Here is a 14328-nt window from a genome sequence, read left to right as displayed (position 1 = left end):
ATTTTACTCTAATCAATTTGAAATTTTAGCCACCACTGAATAACTCTATCATCACCTTACTTAGAAATCAATAAGAAAAGTTTATGGCTACTGATATCAATAAAAGAAAAACAAATAAAATGAAAAATAGTAAATAAAAAAACTTCCAGAGATAAGTACTCAAAACTTCTATGCTTTTTGAGTTTATCTTTTAAAACCTACTTTTGTCTTTTGCATTTCATGTTTAAGAGATAAGTGAAAAAAATATGTGCTGTAAATTAATTGCCCATAAAGACTGACTTTGAATGAATACGAATTGAGATTGTAATGAAACTGTTCAGTTATTGGAATGACAGAGTCAAAACAAAGTTGTATCTGTTTAAAGGCAGTACATGCAAATAAACATTGATGGGTAAGAATAACTCTTAACTCAACAAACCATGGAGAGAGAGAGAGAGAGAGAGAGAGAGAGAGAGAGAGGGAGAGAGAGAGAGAGAGAGAGAGAGAGAGAGAGTCTACAGTTGAAATTTCATTATCTTTTAATTATTCAGCATAAATTATTAAAGTGGCAATGAAATTGTTTAAAATGTGGAAGCAACACAGAATGAAAAGTCTAATTTGAAATGGTTTGGAGTTTATACATAGTTATTAAAGAAATATATTTCATACAATATTGCAGGCTAATTTTATCATATAAACATTATACAGCAAATTGTACTTTAAAGATGGGCAAACTACATTTTTCTGAAACTTTTATAAAGATGATGGAGACTATATAGGCATTATAACTGAAATTAACAGAAAGAAAAGAGATTAAATTCAAACACACATTTAATTTGATTTCATACAGTACTTCCAACTAATCTGTTTCTATATTATTTCCTAAGACTTTTGAAGGGATAATTAAATTGTACAAAAGGTGATCATCTGGGTTATGTACAATCAAATTACTTCCTGTTGAAATGGTTTAAAAGTAATCACTCAAACATTTCACAACTGGTGACCACAACAGACAATAATCAAATTCATGGGTGAAGAAAGCACATCAGCTGAATTGCAATAGATCTTCTAAAGAGTTATTACAAAGTCTCATAAAATATATATATATATCATACAAATACAAAAACAATATAATTGAAGCTGAATGTTATGTGTGATTTGGTATTTCCTGAAGTTATTTCACTATTTCATGAATTATTAAAATGGAGTTTTCATTCAGATAGAATTCTGGCATAATTCTTCTATGTCTTAAGACAGTGTCCTGGTGTCACTTCTCTTCATCATCTGATTTAATAAATTTATAGAAACAATATTATCAGGTAAACTATATTCACATTGAAAATTCCAAAGAGTATCTACAAGAGGACACCAATGAACTTGACAACTAGAGTCATAGAGTAAGAGGCTTGTGAATGCTCTTACTCTGACAATCAAAGTGGTGGTGAGAGAAGTGAGAGCTATGCCAGCCAAGGTCTTTCAAAATATAATTGTTGTAGCTGAAGCTACTTTTCTATTTGTTGTTTCTGTTGAGAATAAGATTGCTGTTACAGATCATAATTTTGTGATATTTCAAACACAGTTAAAATGCTATGGGAGATCATTAAATTTGAATATTTCATTTTGGCTCAGAAACATCAAGAAATAATTAATGACATAAAATACCTGCCAGGGAAGATCTGTAATGATCTTGAAAAAAAAAAAAACTCTTTTTCTTTTTCACATACACAAATATACAGAGCTTTTTTTAAAATTACTGAAGAAAGCATTTCAACATACAGAAATATTAAAAAAATTGTTTCCAGCAGATTGATACACATTATTATACAAGATTCCACTTTACAATACTGAAAATGTTATATCTTAGAAAACACTAGAAAATAAAACCAAACCAAAGTAGTTACTTAATGACATATTTTCGGGAAAGAAAAAATTTTAAGTGATATATTATATTACTAATTAGGAAATTTGTCATTTTCCTTGGCTGACTATTCTTCATAAAATAAACTGTTGTAAGTGAAATTAACGTCATAATTATCTCTATAAGGCACCAACTCCAACATTTTACATAAGCCAATAGCAGAACACAGATAATCCTAGTCTTTCTTTTCTGATTTGCCCTTTACACACATGCATATATATATATATATATATATATATATATATATATATATATTGGTGGAACAAGGCGGTAGACAGGGCTATTAGACAAAAGAAACAGGCTTGGAAGGACTGGAAGAACGGTGGTAGCAGGGAATTGTACCAATGTGCCAGAAGGGAGGCTAGGCGACAGGTTTATTTAGCCAGAGGGGAAGCAGATAAGAAAAAATTTGCCAATGTTCTGCGCCGTGAGGACCAAAGAATCGAGGTATTTCGTGTTGCAAGACAGTGTAGGAGAGAGAATAGTGATGTTGTAGGAGAGAAATGTGTTCGCATGGATGATGGTACGCTTGCACTAAATGAGGCTGCAAAGAAAGAGGTCTGGAGATGCCACTACGATAGATTGCTTAATAAAGAGAATGAATGGGAGAAAGAGAGCCTGCCGTATGTCGACCCAATAGAGGGACCAGCTATCCGAGTTGATAGTACCAGGGTAGATAAAGCAATTAAGAGTATGAAGACCGGGAAAGCCCCCGGCCCATCAGGAATCACTGCAGAGATGCTCAAAATATCTGGCAGTGTTGGCTATAGCCTAGTCACCCGTATTACGAACCAGGTGATACACGAAGGAGTTATACCCAATGACTGGTGTAGCAGCATCATAGTCAACTGCTACAAAGGTAAAGGTGACGCTTTAGATACAAATAATTACAGAGGCATCAAGCTGTTAGATCAGGTTATGAAAGTTACAGAGAGGGTCATAGCCCAACTAATTAGGGAGCGAATCAATTTAGATGAGATGCAGTTTGGGTTCGTGCCAGGTAAAAGCACTACTGATGCCTTATTTCTAGTGAGACAGCTGCAGGAGAAATACCTAGCTAAGGATAAACCTCTGTACCTGGCTTTCGTTGACAAGGAGAAAGCCTTTGACAGGGTCCCCCGATCCCTTATCTGGTGGTCAATGAGGAAACTTGGGATAGAAGAATGGTTAGTGAGAGCTGTGCGAGCCATGTACAGAGATGCTGCCAGTAAGGTGAGGGTTGGAAATGAGTACAGCAATGAATTCCGGGTAGAGGTAGGGGTCCACCAAGGTTCCGTCCTCAGTCCCCTCTTATTTATCATAGTCCTCCAGGCAATCACAGAGGAGTTCAAGACAGGTTGCCCCTGGGAGCTCCTCTATGCTGATGACCTTGCACTAATTGCGGAGTCACTATCAGAACTAGAGGAGAAGTTTCAGGTGTGGAAGCAAGGTCTAGAATTGAAGGGCCTTAGAGTCAACCTAGCTAAAACCAAAATCATAATAAGTAGGAAGGTAGATAAAACACAAACCCCTTCAGGTAGATGGCCCTGCTCAGTATGTAGAAAAGGAGTAGGTAGTAACTCTATAAGATGTACCCGGTGCAAGCTATGGACACATAAGAGGTGCAGCAACATCAAAGGCAGGTTAACTAGGAAGTTAGTTTTTGTTTGTGGCAGATGTTCAGGTGCAATAAAGACTGTAAACAAACAGGAAACAACTTCTATCTCATTCCAGGGTGAAAAACTAGAGGTAGTCGATAGCTTCCGCTATCTGGGTGACCAAGTTAGTAGTGGGGGTGGGTGCGCTGAAAGTGTAGCTGCTAGAATAAGAATAGCCTGGGCAAAGTTTAGAGAGCTCTTACCCCTGCTGGCAACAAAGGGACTCTCACTCAGAGTAAAAGGCAGACTGTATGACGCATGCGTACGAACAGCCATGCTACATGGCAGTGAAACATGGGCTGTAACTGCTGAGGACATACGTAAGCTCGCAAGGAATGAAGCCAGTATGCTCCGTTGGATGTGTAATGTCAATGTGAATACCGGTCAGAGTGTAAGTATCTTGAGAGAAAAGCTGAACATTAGAAGCATCAGTTGTGGTGTGCAAGAGAGACGATTGCGCTGGTATGGACATGTGGTGAGAATGGATGAGGATAGTTGCGTGAAAAAGTGCCACACCCTAACAGTTGAGGGAACCTGTGGAAGAGGTAGGCCCAGGAAGACCTGGGCTGAGGTGGTGAGGCAAGACCTTCGTACATTGGGCCTCACCGAGGCGATGACTACTGACCGAGACCTTTGGAAATGTGCTGTGCGTGAGAAGATCCGGCAAGCCAAGTAAGATCGTTGCCAGTGCCCCTGGACTGGCTCTTGTGCGGATGGCACATGAGATGCACCATTTTGAGCGTGGCCGTTGCCAGTACCGCCTGACTGGCTCCCGTAGGATTTTCGAGTGAGACCGTTGCCAGTGCCCCTGGACTGGCTTGTGCGGGTGGCACATAAAAGACACCATTTCGAGCGTGGCCGTTTTCGTGCGGGTGACACGTAAAAGCACCCACTACACTCTCTGAGTGGTTGGCGTTAGGAAGGGCATCCAGCTGTAGAAACTCTGCCAAATTAGATTGGAGCCTGGTGTTGCCATCCGGTTTCACCAGTCCTCAGTCAAATCGTCCAACCCATGCTAGCATGGAAAGCGGACGTTAAACGATGATGATGATGATGATATATATATACACACACACAACTCTAACAGATATTACTTTTCTTTACTGCTTCCTCACCTTTAAATCCTAGATCCAATTTCAGGATAAATCATACAGGTATCAGAAATGCCAGCAATCCAACAAAGCAGTTTATGTACCATAAGGAAATGTAAGCCTTAGCTACTGCAAGGAATTTAGTGTGTCTAAACAATATACTCATTGTCATACTCACAAAAAATCACCTAGAGACAACAACCAATTATTTTTTGATTGATCAGAGGAGTGTTTTTTTTTTAATGAAAAAAAAAAAAAAAAGTCAGGAAAGAAGGAAAAAGAACTCATGACTATTACAGACTTTCCTAAGGTCGGTGTAGTTGATATTCAGCTTAAACATCAGTAAATTGATAGCTTTAATGGGTAGGAGGAGGGTTTCAGAAGGATGTAATTTGGGGTAAGAGGGATCGAGAAGTCTTTAGTGCAGGGCTTGGTTGAGTGAGTCAGGTGATGATAAGAAAAGAGGAATGTAAATTGAGCAGGCTTGCATGGAAATAGCACAGTTTGCACAAAAAAGCAGTTGTGGTAGAAAAGAGGGCAGGGCAATACTATAGTGAGTGCAATACTCTAGTATGAGATGTTCTTTTGCCCTGTAAATGGTTAGCAACTGCTGAGAGGTGAAAATTGAATATACTTAGAAGTTTGGATTGTGTAATATGTGTAGTATGTATGTATGTGTGTGTGTGAGGGGACCTACTAGGAAAAATCATCACAGATTTTGAAACCAAGCATTTGTAAAGTTCATGGAGGCTTTATATGTAAAGTGTTTTCTCAATTTGTGTAGCGAATGTATCAAGTGCTGTTGAGGGGGATCCAGGTTATTACATACCAAGTGAAAGATCTTTTGAAGATCTTTGTTCAAGAAAATAATGCATGTCAGATACGTAATTGTCTAAGTTGTATGTGGATGATAGTTGAGTCTGCATGATTACCATGGTGCACTCAAGAGTAAGTGACAAGTTCTTATGCACAGGGCATGTAACTGAACTGTGTGGTACATAAAATTAGTAGAATACAAGCTGAAGAGTGACAAGTGTTTTGATGGAGCACAATGATATGAAACTTCCAATCCAAGATATTAAAGGTGGATGGAAACCACATAAAGACAGTTTTGCTCAGTCACTATACTAGATATAGTCAAAGACTTTGTTGATATCAAGAGCAAGAAATAACTTCACAGAGAAAAAATAGAGCAAACGTGTGTTTGACACAGGATAGCAGGTTTCTGATAGGTCTAGCTTAATGGAAAATGAACTGTTCTAGTAAGTGTAAAAATAGGACTAATTAGCTTTGTTAAAATATCAGAAGGCTTAAGGTACATAAGTGACATTATGATAAATGTATTCATTGAGAAATTGTCAGGTAATGTAACCGAAGCAGATATAATGGTGGAGTAAAAGGTGGATTTAGAGGCAAGAAGGAGGTGAAGAGGGTTTAAAGAACCAACAGGTCTCTTAAAGATATGACTAGGTAAGGAGACTAACAAGTGAAGAATAAAAAATGATTCAACTAGTACAGCAGCACAGTTATTGTAGGAAGTATGCTGAAACTGAGAACTGAGGTGTGATAAATGCCCTTAATGCAGTATGAGAGATAGTTGAACAGATGTTGGCAGTTGGGGAATTTCAGAAAGTAGCAGAGATAAAAGATGAAGTTAGAGAAATTGGGAAAGAAAACTGTTAAAGTAGCTTGAAGTTTTTGTTGCTAATATCCAAGTGAGAAGGTGGGGTTACAAGGGGGTACCCAAAAGTAACAGGAAATGTTTTCTGTGAGACAGGTGCATTGTAGTTCAGGCATCCATTACTAGAAGCCACTTGATACAACCAGCAGCTTCATGTGAAGTCACACTGTCATGTGGTGCATCGTTGTTTTGCAGTGCTACTCCACTATTCATTGATTTTTGTGATGGCTGAAATGAAAGAACAGTGTGCTTCTGTGAAATTCTGTTTTCTGCTGGGGAAAACGGTGGCAAAAACAGTTATGCTTCAAACAGCTTACAAAGATGCTGTCAAGAGCAAAACACAAGTTTATGGGCAGTTTTCATGCTTTATGAATGGTCACTTGCCACTTGAAGACCAACATTGTTCAGGGCCACTGTCAACTTCCCAAATGAATTAAAACATCATGAAAATTCATGAACCAATCTTGGAGGACCGTTGCCAAGCAATTGATGAACTTGTTGATATAACTGATGTGTCCTGGAGCTCCTGCCAATGAACTCTGAGTGAGGAATTGCAAATGAAAAGAGTTGCAGCAAAATTTGTGCCTTGCTTACTCACAAAAGATCAAAAGCAGTCATTTCTGAATGCGTGTTGTGAACTGAAAGAACAGTTGGAAGTTGGTCTGGACCATTATTCAAAGGTCATAACTGGTGACAAAAAGTGGTGTTATGGCTATGACCCAGAAATGATGCAGCAATCAAGTCAATGTTAGCATTCAATGTCACCACACCCCCAAAAAGCACATCAAGTGAAGTCCAATGTCAAGATGATGCTGATTTGTTTTATTGATGTGAAAGGATAGTCTACAGATAATTTGTTACACCTGGTCAAATTGTTAACCAGATATTTTACTTGGCAGTTCTGAAGCATTTATGAGATGCAGTGAGATAAAAACCCTAACCTGTGGTAAAGTGTAGAGTGGTGATTTCATCATGAAGAGTTCCAGCACTGCTTGGAATAGTGGAAAATGCATCTGGACCAATGGATTGTTTCAAATGGAGAATACTTTGGAGGTGATAAAAGTGTAAACATTCAAAGCTAAGTGAATCCTCTTTCTCCACAAAAGAAACCGAAATTTTGGTTTCTTTTGTGGAGAAAGAGGATTCCATGTAAGCAGAGATAAAATCTTTTGCAAAGAAACTGGATCACAGTGTCTATTCCAAACTGCATTGATGGATTAATAATAACTACTGAAATATTTGTGTATGTTGCTATAGAAAATTAATATAGATGGCCGTTGAGACAAAATCTTTTTACATTCTCTTACATGAGAAAGGACTTTTTTTCAACTGGTTTTTGATTTTCTATCCTCAGATACTTATTAAACTTTCATCTCGAATAATATCTAAAAGCTCTATTTGATAATGAATTTTCTGCCATTCCTAAATATAGATGTTTTCGATTTCGTTTGGATTCTTTGCCATCAAATTTAAATTCTTTGCCTTCAAATTTGAATTCTTTGCAATCAAATTTGATGGCAAAGAATCCAAGCTAGATCGAAAACATCCATACATTTGTAGCTCCCTCGTGTATCCTGAATCACTGAGAAATCTGACACCTAATGTTTTCATTAGAGTTTAACTTTTTTGTACTTCATTGAAAAAGGCAAATTATAATTTAAAGATTATTTAAGTAATGCTGGCATAAGAATCAACTTGTATATATTGGATCTGTAATCTAGATCGTACAAATGAGAAAGAAAAGTAATGTTAATATCTATAAGGGATGTATTCACAAAAAAAAAAAAAAAAAAAGCTGAAACTTCATCTCTAATGTTACAATATTTCAGAAGTAAATAATATCTCTTAATTTTGCATTAAAAAAAAACAATTTCTCTTATTCTAAATTAGATTTTCTTAACAGAAAGACAATAATCGTATAACCGCCATCCTTACATCAATGAGGCTTTCATGAAATTGAACCAATAAATACTAACTTATTCTTTAGTTGTGGTTGCTTTTCTTTAAATCTGCTATAACAAAATCCTAGTTAACAAATATAAAAATCAATGTTGATGAGGAATGATAAATTTTAAATTGGATGAAATTTAAAACATTATTCTATCAAACTAAGATTAAAACTCCAATCATCTATTAATTTTTACTTCACTATTATTTTTATCCCTTTTTTTCTCTTTTCAGTAGCTTAAAAAACAAAAAAGCTAGATTAAATCTCAAAAATAAATTTGAATTCCAAAATGAAGGATACTTCTTTAACCAACTTACATTAGATGCAATGTTATGTTTGCATTTTGAAAATCAAACATCATACTTTCCAGTTCAATATCCAGAAATCTTTCACTTTAACTTTCCACTTCAATATTCCCTATGTAAATAAACTAATATTCAAAGTAAATAAGCTCAAATATTTTGCAATTTCTGGAAAGCAAATTAATCTAATATAATTTTTTATAGTATGTTTTGTGAACCTTTTTGGTCTCTCAAAGATTTATGCTCACTAAAGTGATGTTAGTTGGAATATGAATTAGAAATAGCTTTAAGTGACTGAAAATGCATGTTTTCTGTATGGGGTTTCAAATTTTGTGCAAGTTAACTTTTTTTTTTTAAATGGAAACTTTTGATATAAAGTTTGGAATTCCACAGTCATATCAATTTCAAATTTTGGCATAAGGCCAGAAATTCTGGGAGAGGGGTAAGTCAATTACATCAATTCCAGTGCTCAACAGGTACTTATTTTATTGAACCAAAAGGATGAAAATTAAAATCGATCCTGGTAGAATTTGAGCTCAGAATGGATAAAATGCCACTTAGCATTTTGCCCAAGATGCTAATGATTCTGCCAGCTCGTCAACTTATATTTCAATGTCAAATTAAAATGCTTTTAATAAACATGTTGAAGAGATTGCAGAAACTTTATAATAAACATTACTAATTAAGAAGTAATGTAAGTTTGATACGGAACTGTTTAACTAGAAAATATAAAAGAAAGAACTTAATATGAAAATTCAAAGCTCTAACCTTTGAAAATGAAGAGTAGTGATGTTCTAGATCAGTGGTTCTTAACCATTTTTTTTGTAGTACCCATCTAAGTGGCTAGTGAGGTATTATGACTAAACTAAATTAACATGGATGATAATTTATGAATTTTACTCAAAAAATGGATTGTATAAGCTTTTAACAGTGAGATGATAAAAAATCAATAAAGACAATAGTTGTAAATTTACTATATATATTGTAAATGAAATGGCTTCCCTGTGCCTGATGAGATCTAGCTAATTTTTTTTATATCAGATTCAATGTTAGTCAAAAGAAGCCATAAGACTTCTCTTTGACTTATTGGAAATTTATTTTGTTGCTGAGTCAGCAATTGCAACATTGTACTGAACCCTTTCTCTACAAAATATGAAGAAGGAAAAGCAATGAACAGTAATTTCATTTCTTGCTAAAGTTAAGAATACTTGCTTTGTATTCTGGGCCAGAATGATTCATAATCAAGCTGTTGAAAATATATTTGAACTTCAAAATCATTTAAATCGATAATTTCTTCATGTAAACCTGGTTGAGCAGAAGAAGCATCAGAGAGAAATGAATTTATGACCTAATCAGGTACTTCAAGATCAGGAAAATTTTTGAACCTTATCATTAAGTCTTCTTTTAATGTCTGCAGATGAAAACAATAGCAGTCTATATCCATAGCTAGTATTAAATTGCTATCATTGTTTCTATCATGTACAGGCTTGGAAACTAAAAAATCTTTTCTCAATAGTCTCTGTTAGTTGAATGACAATTTGCTGATAAATACATTTATGATTCCCTTTGCTTTAATTTAATTCATATTATTTCCTTGAAACTTAATGTTAACCTCATTTAATTTAGTGAAAATATCAGAAATATATGTAATGTCAACTTTTTCATTGCTTAGTTTATTATATATGTCTTCATCATATGGATTAAGAAATTCTAAAAGAGTATCATAGAGATTATGAAAATGCTTCAATTTTCATTCAAGGGCCATCACACCTCAGTATGAAGCAACAGACACTTTCACTTTCCTTCTTTTTCATGGCAAAACTTCCAAAAGACAGTTATTCAGCGAATAAGTTTTGATTTTATTTACTGTTTTAATTACATCATTCAACATGTTATGTAGTCTATCACTAAGAGGTTTCACAGCCAAGTGTTCCCAATGAGTAACACAGTGAACTGCAAATGTATGTGGAACAGTTTCCTTTACATGTGCTTTAAATTCACAATAACGGCCCATAGTGCAATGGCTTGTGAAAGTTTTTAATCAACTGTTGATTTTCCATTTTTTCCATAATTTGATGTTTTTTCTTTTTTCCAAGTACATATGTGAATTTATGCTTTGGGATTAATTGTGAACTTAAATGGATGAAACAACAATAAAAGCCTTTAGGAAAACAAACTATCAATGAATTTACATGCAAGAAAGCTACTGACTGGCATCACTGTACAAATTAGGGAACACTGAATAACATAGTCACAAAACAGACTGTAGAAAGGCCTAGCTGAAAGAAGAGAGATGGGGAGTTTGTATCATAAAAACAGGGATGGCCTCAGGTAAGTTGATATCAAAAGAGTTAATAGGTAAGCATTTATTTGATTTGAACCTGAAATATTATTTCATGTGAAATTTCTTAGCTGGTTTATTCAACAAATGTGCTCTTCACAAGAGTCTTCTGACAAAATTAACTTTGACATAAACTGTCTAGTATATTTTTTGTTGAGCTTACCATTTTAATAAAGCAAACATATAGCAGATAACTCATGTTATTCCATTTAAATCATAAATTACTCAACAGCTGTATTTTTTGTCAATGAAAATTCAGCTGTCAATGTTATCTACTACTTGTTACACTACTTACACTAATCTACTCATATATCTCTTTCCCAGTTTACTACTCCAGTCAAGCATGAAAGCTAAATACCTCATTCTTCTACTCTCATTGTATTTCTCCATCTGTCACTCACTCACTCACTCACTCTTTATTCACTGTTTCACAGTCTCCTACTTCCACACCATCTTCTTAGCATAACAGGGAAATAATACATGAAAGTAATTATTATATATGGATAAATCTGTGCTTTTTAAAGCATCAGGAAGAGAACTGCCTCAGAAAGTTTAGCCCAACTTGCACAGCATGTAAAAGTGGACATAAAATGATGATAGTGATCAACTAAGATCCTAATCTTATGTGTTCAGTTGCATGGATTTTGAAACTTTAGTACAAGGTTGCGGGGGGGGGGGGGAGCAAAAGTACACTACTTTCATGACTTCTCTGTAATCACATAATTTTTATAAATACTATAAATGTTTTTGATGAAAGAAAACAATCCCAAACTTTCTTATGGAAATGTCACACAATCACTAAAGAACTTCATGGAACCAAACATTTAAATTACAATGACCTCAAGTCAAAATTACCATTCATAATCAACATTTGTATTGTCATGTCCATCTTGCTAACCTTCATAAATTTAATGACACATATTCGTGATGCTCAAAGAAAAATATTTAAATTCTATCCCTGAATTTACTGATAATCCTCTCCACCATACCTGCCTAAAAATTTAGATATGTGAATGAGGATTAATGGAAACTTTAGCTATGTGGAAAGTGAAAGATCTAACAGAGTTGCTATTTGGAATACAGAATATAGTTCTACAATAAAAATGGCAAACCACTCAGTAGATGACATTACAATGTGCTCCCAACCATTAAGGCCTTGCCAAATTTCATATGCACAAAGCTGTAAATGTGTGAACCGAGTTGTGCATACATGGCCAGCCATGTGTATTATTAGTTGCTATAAATTATTTTATTGCAGGAATTAAATACAGCCACCAGATAAATCAAAATCATATAAATCTGAGAAAAAAATGCAATAACTTTTTTATATGTTGTTATATCTACAACTTCTCTCACAAAAGTTAACAGTAAAAAAAGGAATTTGTTTCTTTAATATACATACGTTAATTCAATGTACTTCAAAAAGTCAGTACTTTAAATATTTTTATATTTTATAATCCAGAAAAAGAAATAATAGAAAAAAAACTATATAATACATAAAACTTGCTAATCAGCTGTTTCTTGGAGGCAAAAATGGTTCCTTTTCCTTTTTTTATGCATACAATAGCTGTTAACTATATGGCTGTGCACTTAAACTGTTTGTCCAATTCAATAGTTAATATCTTATTAGTGCTGTACTCCGAAGCAAGGCACTTAACTTTACTAGCCTTACTGAATGAAGATAAGATAAAAAGGGCTACACTACTACATCACAGTTAAGTCATCAGTGGTAGATAAAAACAATTGCTCCAACATATAATCACCCCCATCAATATTAGATTGGAAAAAAGTTCGTAAAATCAATAATGAAACAATCCTTCTGCAGAATAGGAGAGAATGAGTAGACTTTAGGTCTAAAACAAAAAGACATTAAAGCACAAATAAGTTGCATACAGGCTGTGAATACCATAAGGCATTTAATGACTGGAATATGTCCAAGAATAGCTGTATAGTAAAATAGCTTACTTTGTTACCATGTGGTTTTGGGTTCCATCATACTGTAAGGAAACTTTGCAATGTCTTCTTGGGTTGACCAATGTCTTGTGAGTAAAATTGCTACACAAAAACAATATGGAAGCGTGTGTGTGTGTGTGTGCGCGTGCATGCACATCCTTACTTAAAAAACAGGAAGGGGCTGTTAGTAGGAAGAGTATCTGATTATAGAATACTGCTTTGGTAAGTCATGTCCAACCCAAGGCAACATGGAAAATGTGAACATAATGATGAGTTATATCTATAGAATTTTGCTGCCATGGTACATAGATCTTATGGCAAACTGGATAAAAAAAAAAAACTATTAAACTAAATTAATGATAAGGTAACAGTCACCACAACACTTCATAGAATGTATATGATATACTGCTATCAAATATTCAGAATTGTCTGATGGTCATATAAAGAAACAACTTTTCTTTACTAGACATAAGGATGATATGTCTTTCAAGTAAAATGCTGTACAGTGGACTGACAAATTAAAGACATGCAGTAATCTAACTTTAGTTCTTTAACCCTTTCGTTACTATATTTCTGACCAAAATACACCCCTCATGAGTTTCAATTAAATTCTAAAATAATCATGAATTTAGACTAATGTTATATATGTGTGTGTGTGTGTTCTTGATATTCTTTCAGAGCAAGTCGTTTTACATCTATTACACTATTTTTCTTTTGTTTCTTGGCTCCGGTGAGGTGTCTCAGAACATTCACGATGTGAATGTTCCGAGCCCTCTCCCCACCCACCCCGTTCGCGAGCGCGCATTTTTTCTCCATATTTCTTCCCAGTGAGTTGTTTTACACCTATCAGACTAATATTTTTTATTTTTGTCACCGGGTCAAACGCTTTAGTTTGACCGCTCTGATTATAATCCTGATTAAATTCCAGACCACATCGTACCCTAGGCCATGCTGACTAACATTATTGTCTCTTTTCCCTGTATAAAAGCTAAATCCACAGCAGTACCCAGTATTTGCCTCACAAATTTTCCAAACTTTGATCCCCCATTTTGTGGGCTTTCCTGGCATATACTGTTGGAAGCGTACTCTTCTTTTATACCCCACCATGCCCTCATCAACGGATAAGTATCTCTCAGGCTTGTAAAATGTTTCATATGCATTTTGAATGCAGTCGATGAAGGGTCTTATTTTAAATAAGGGATCAAAACTTGGTTCTCCACGTACTGAGGGTACTGCTAGTGTCTCTCACATGTAAATATTGGTTCAGCTTCACGAATCGTACTCGCGACATAATACTGGAAACATTCATCGCCAAAAGGTTCCTGATTGCTCCAGTAATTTGTTATTCTGAGTAACTGTTTAATACCCATAATAATATTTATGGCAAAAAATGCCCGTATTTCATCATTTTCGGTTGCAGGAAACCACAAGCTATCTTTTTTTCTGGCTTGTATACATTCTGTGTAACGGTTTGTTTC

At 35.0% G+C, this 14328-nt stretch overlaps 1 protein-coding gene across 1 annotated transcript in view; it reads right to left on the bottom strand.

Moving 5' to 3' along the window:
- The window catches only part of LOC106877699 (neurexin-4), a 303409-nt gene that overhangs the window by 137710 nt on the left and 151371 nt on the right, over positions 1 to 14328 (bottom strand). The gene's annotated exons all lie outside the window — the stretch shown is intronic.

Source organism: Octopus bimaculoides, chromosome 3 (assembly GCF_046866305.1).
Source record: "Octopus bimaculoides isolate indiv1 chromosome 3, ASM4686630v1, whole genome shotgun sequence".
Lineage (NCBI taxonomy): Eukaryota > Metazoa > Mollusca > Cephalopoda > Octopoda > Octopodidae > Octopus > Octopus bimaculoides.
The sequence above is the reverse complement of the archived record's forward strand: the minus strand, read 5'-3'. Positions and strand labels throughout refer to the sequence as shown.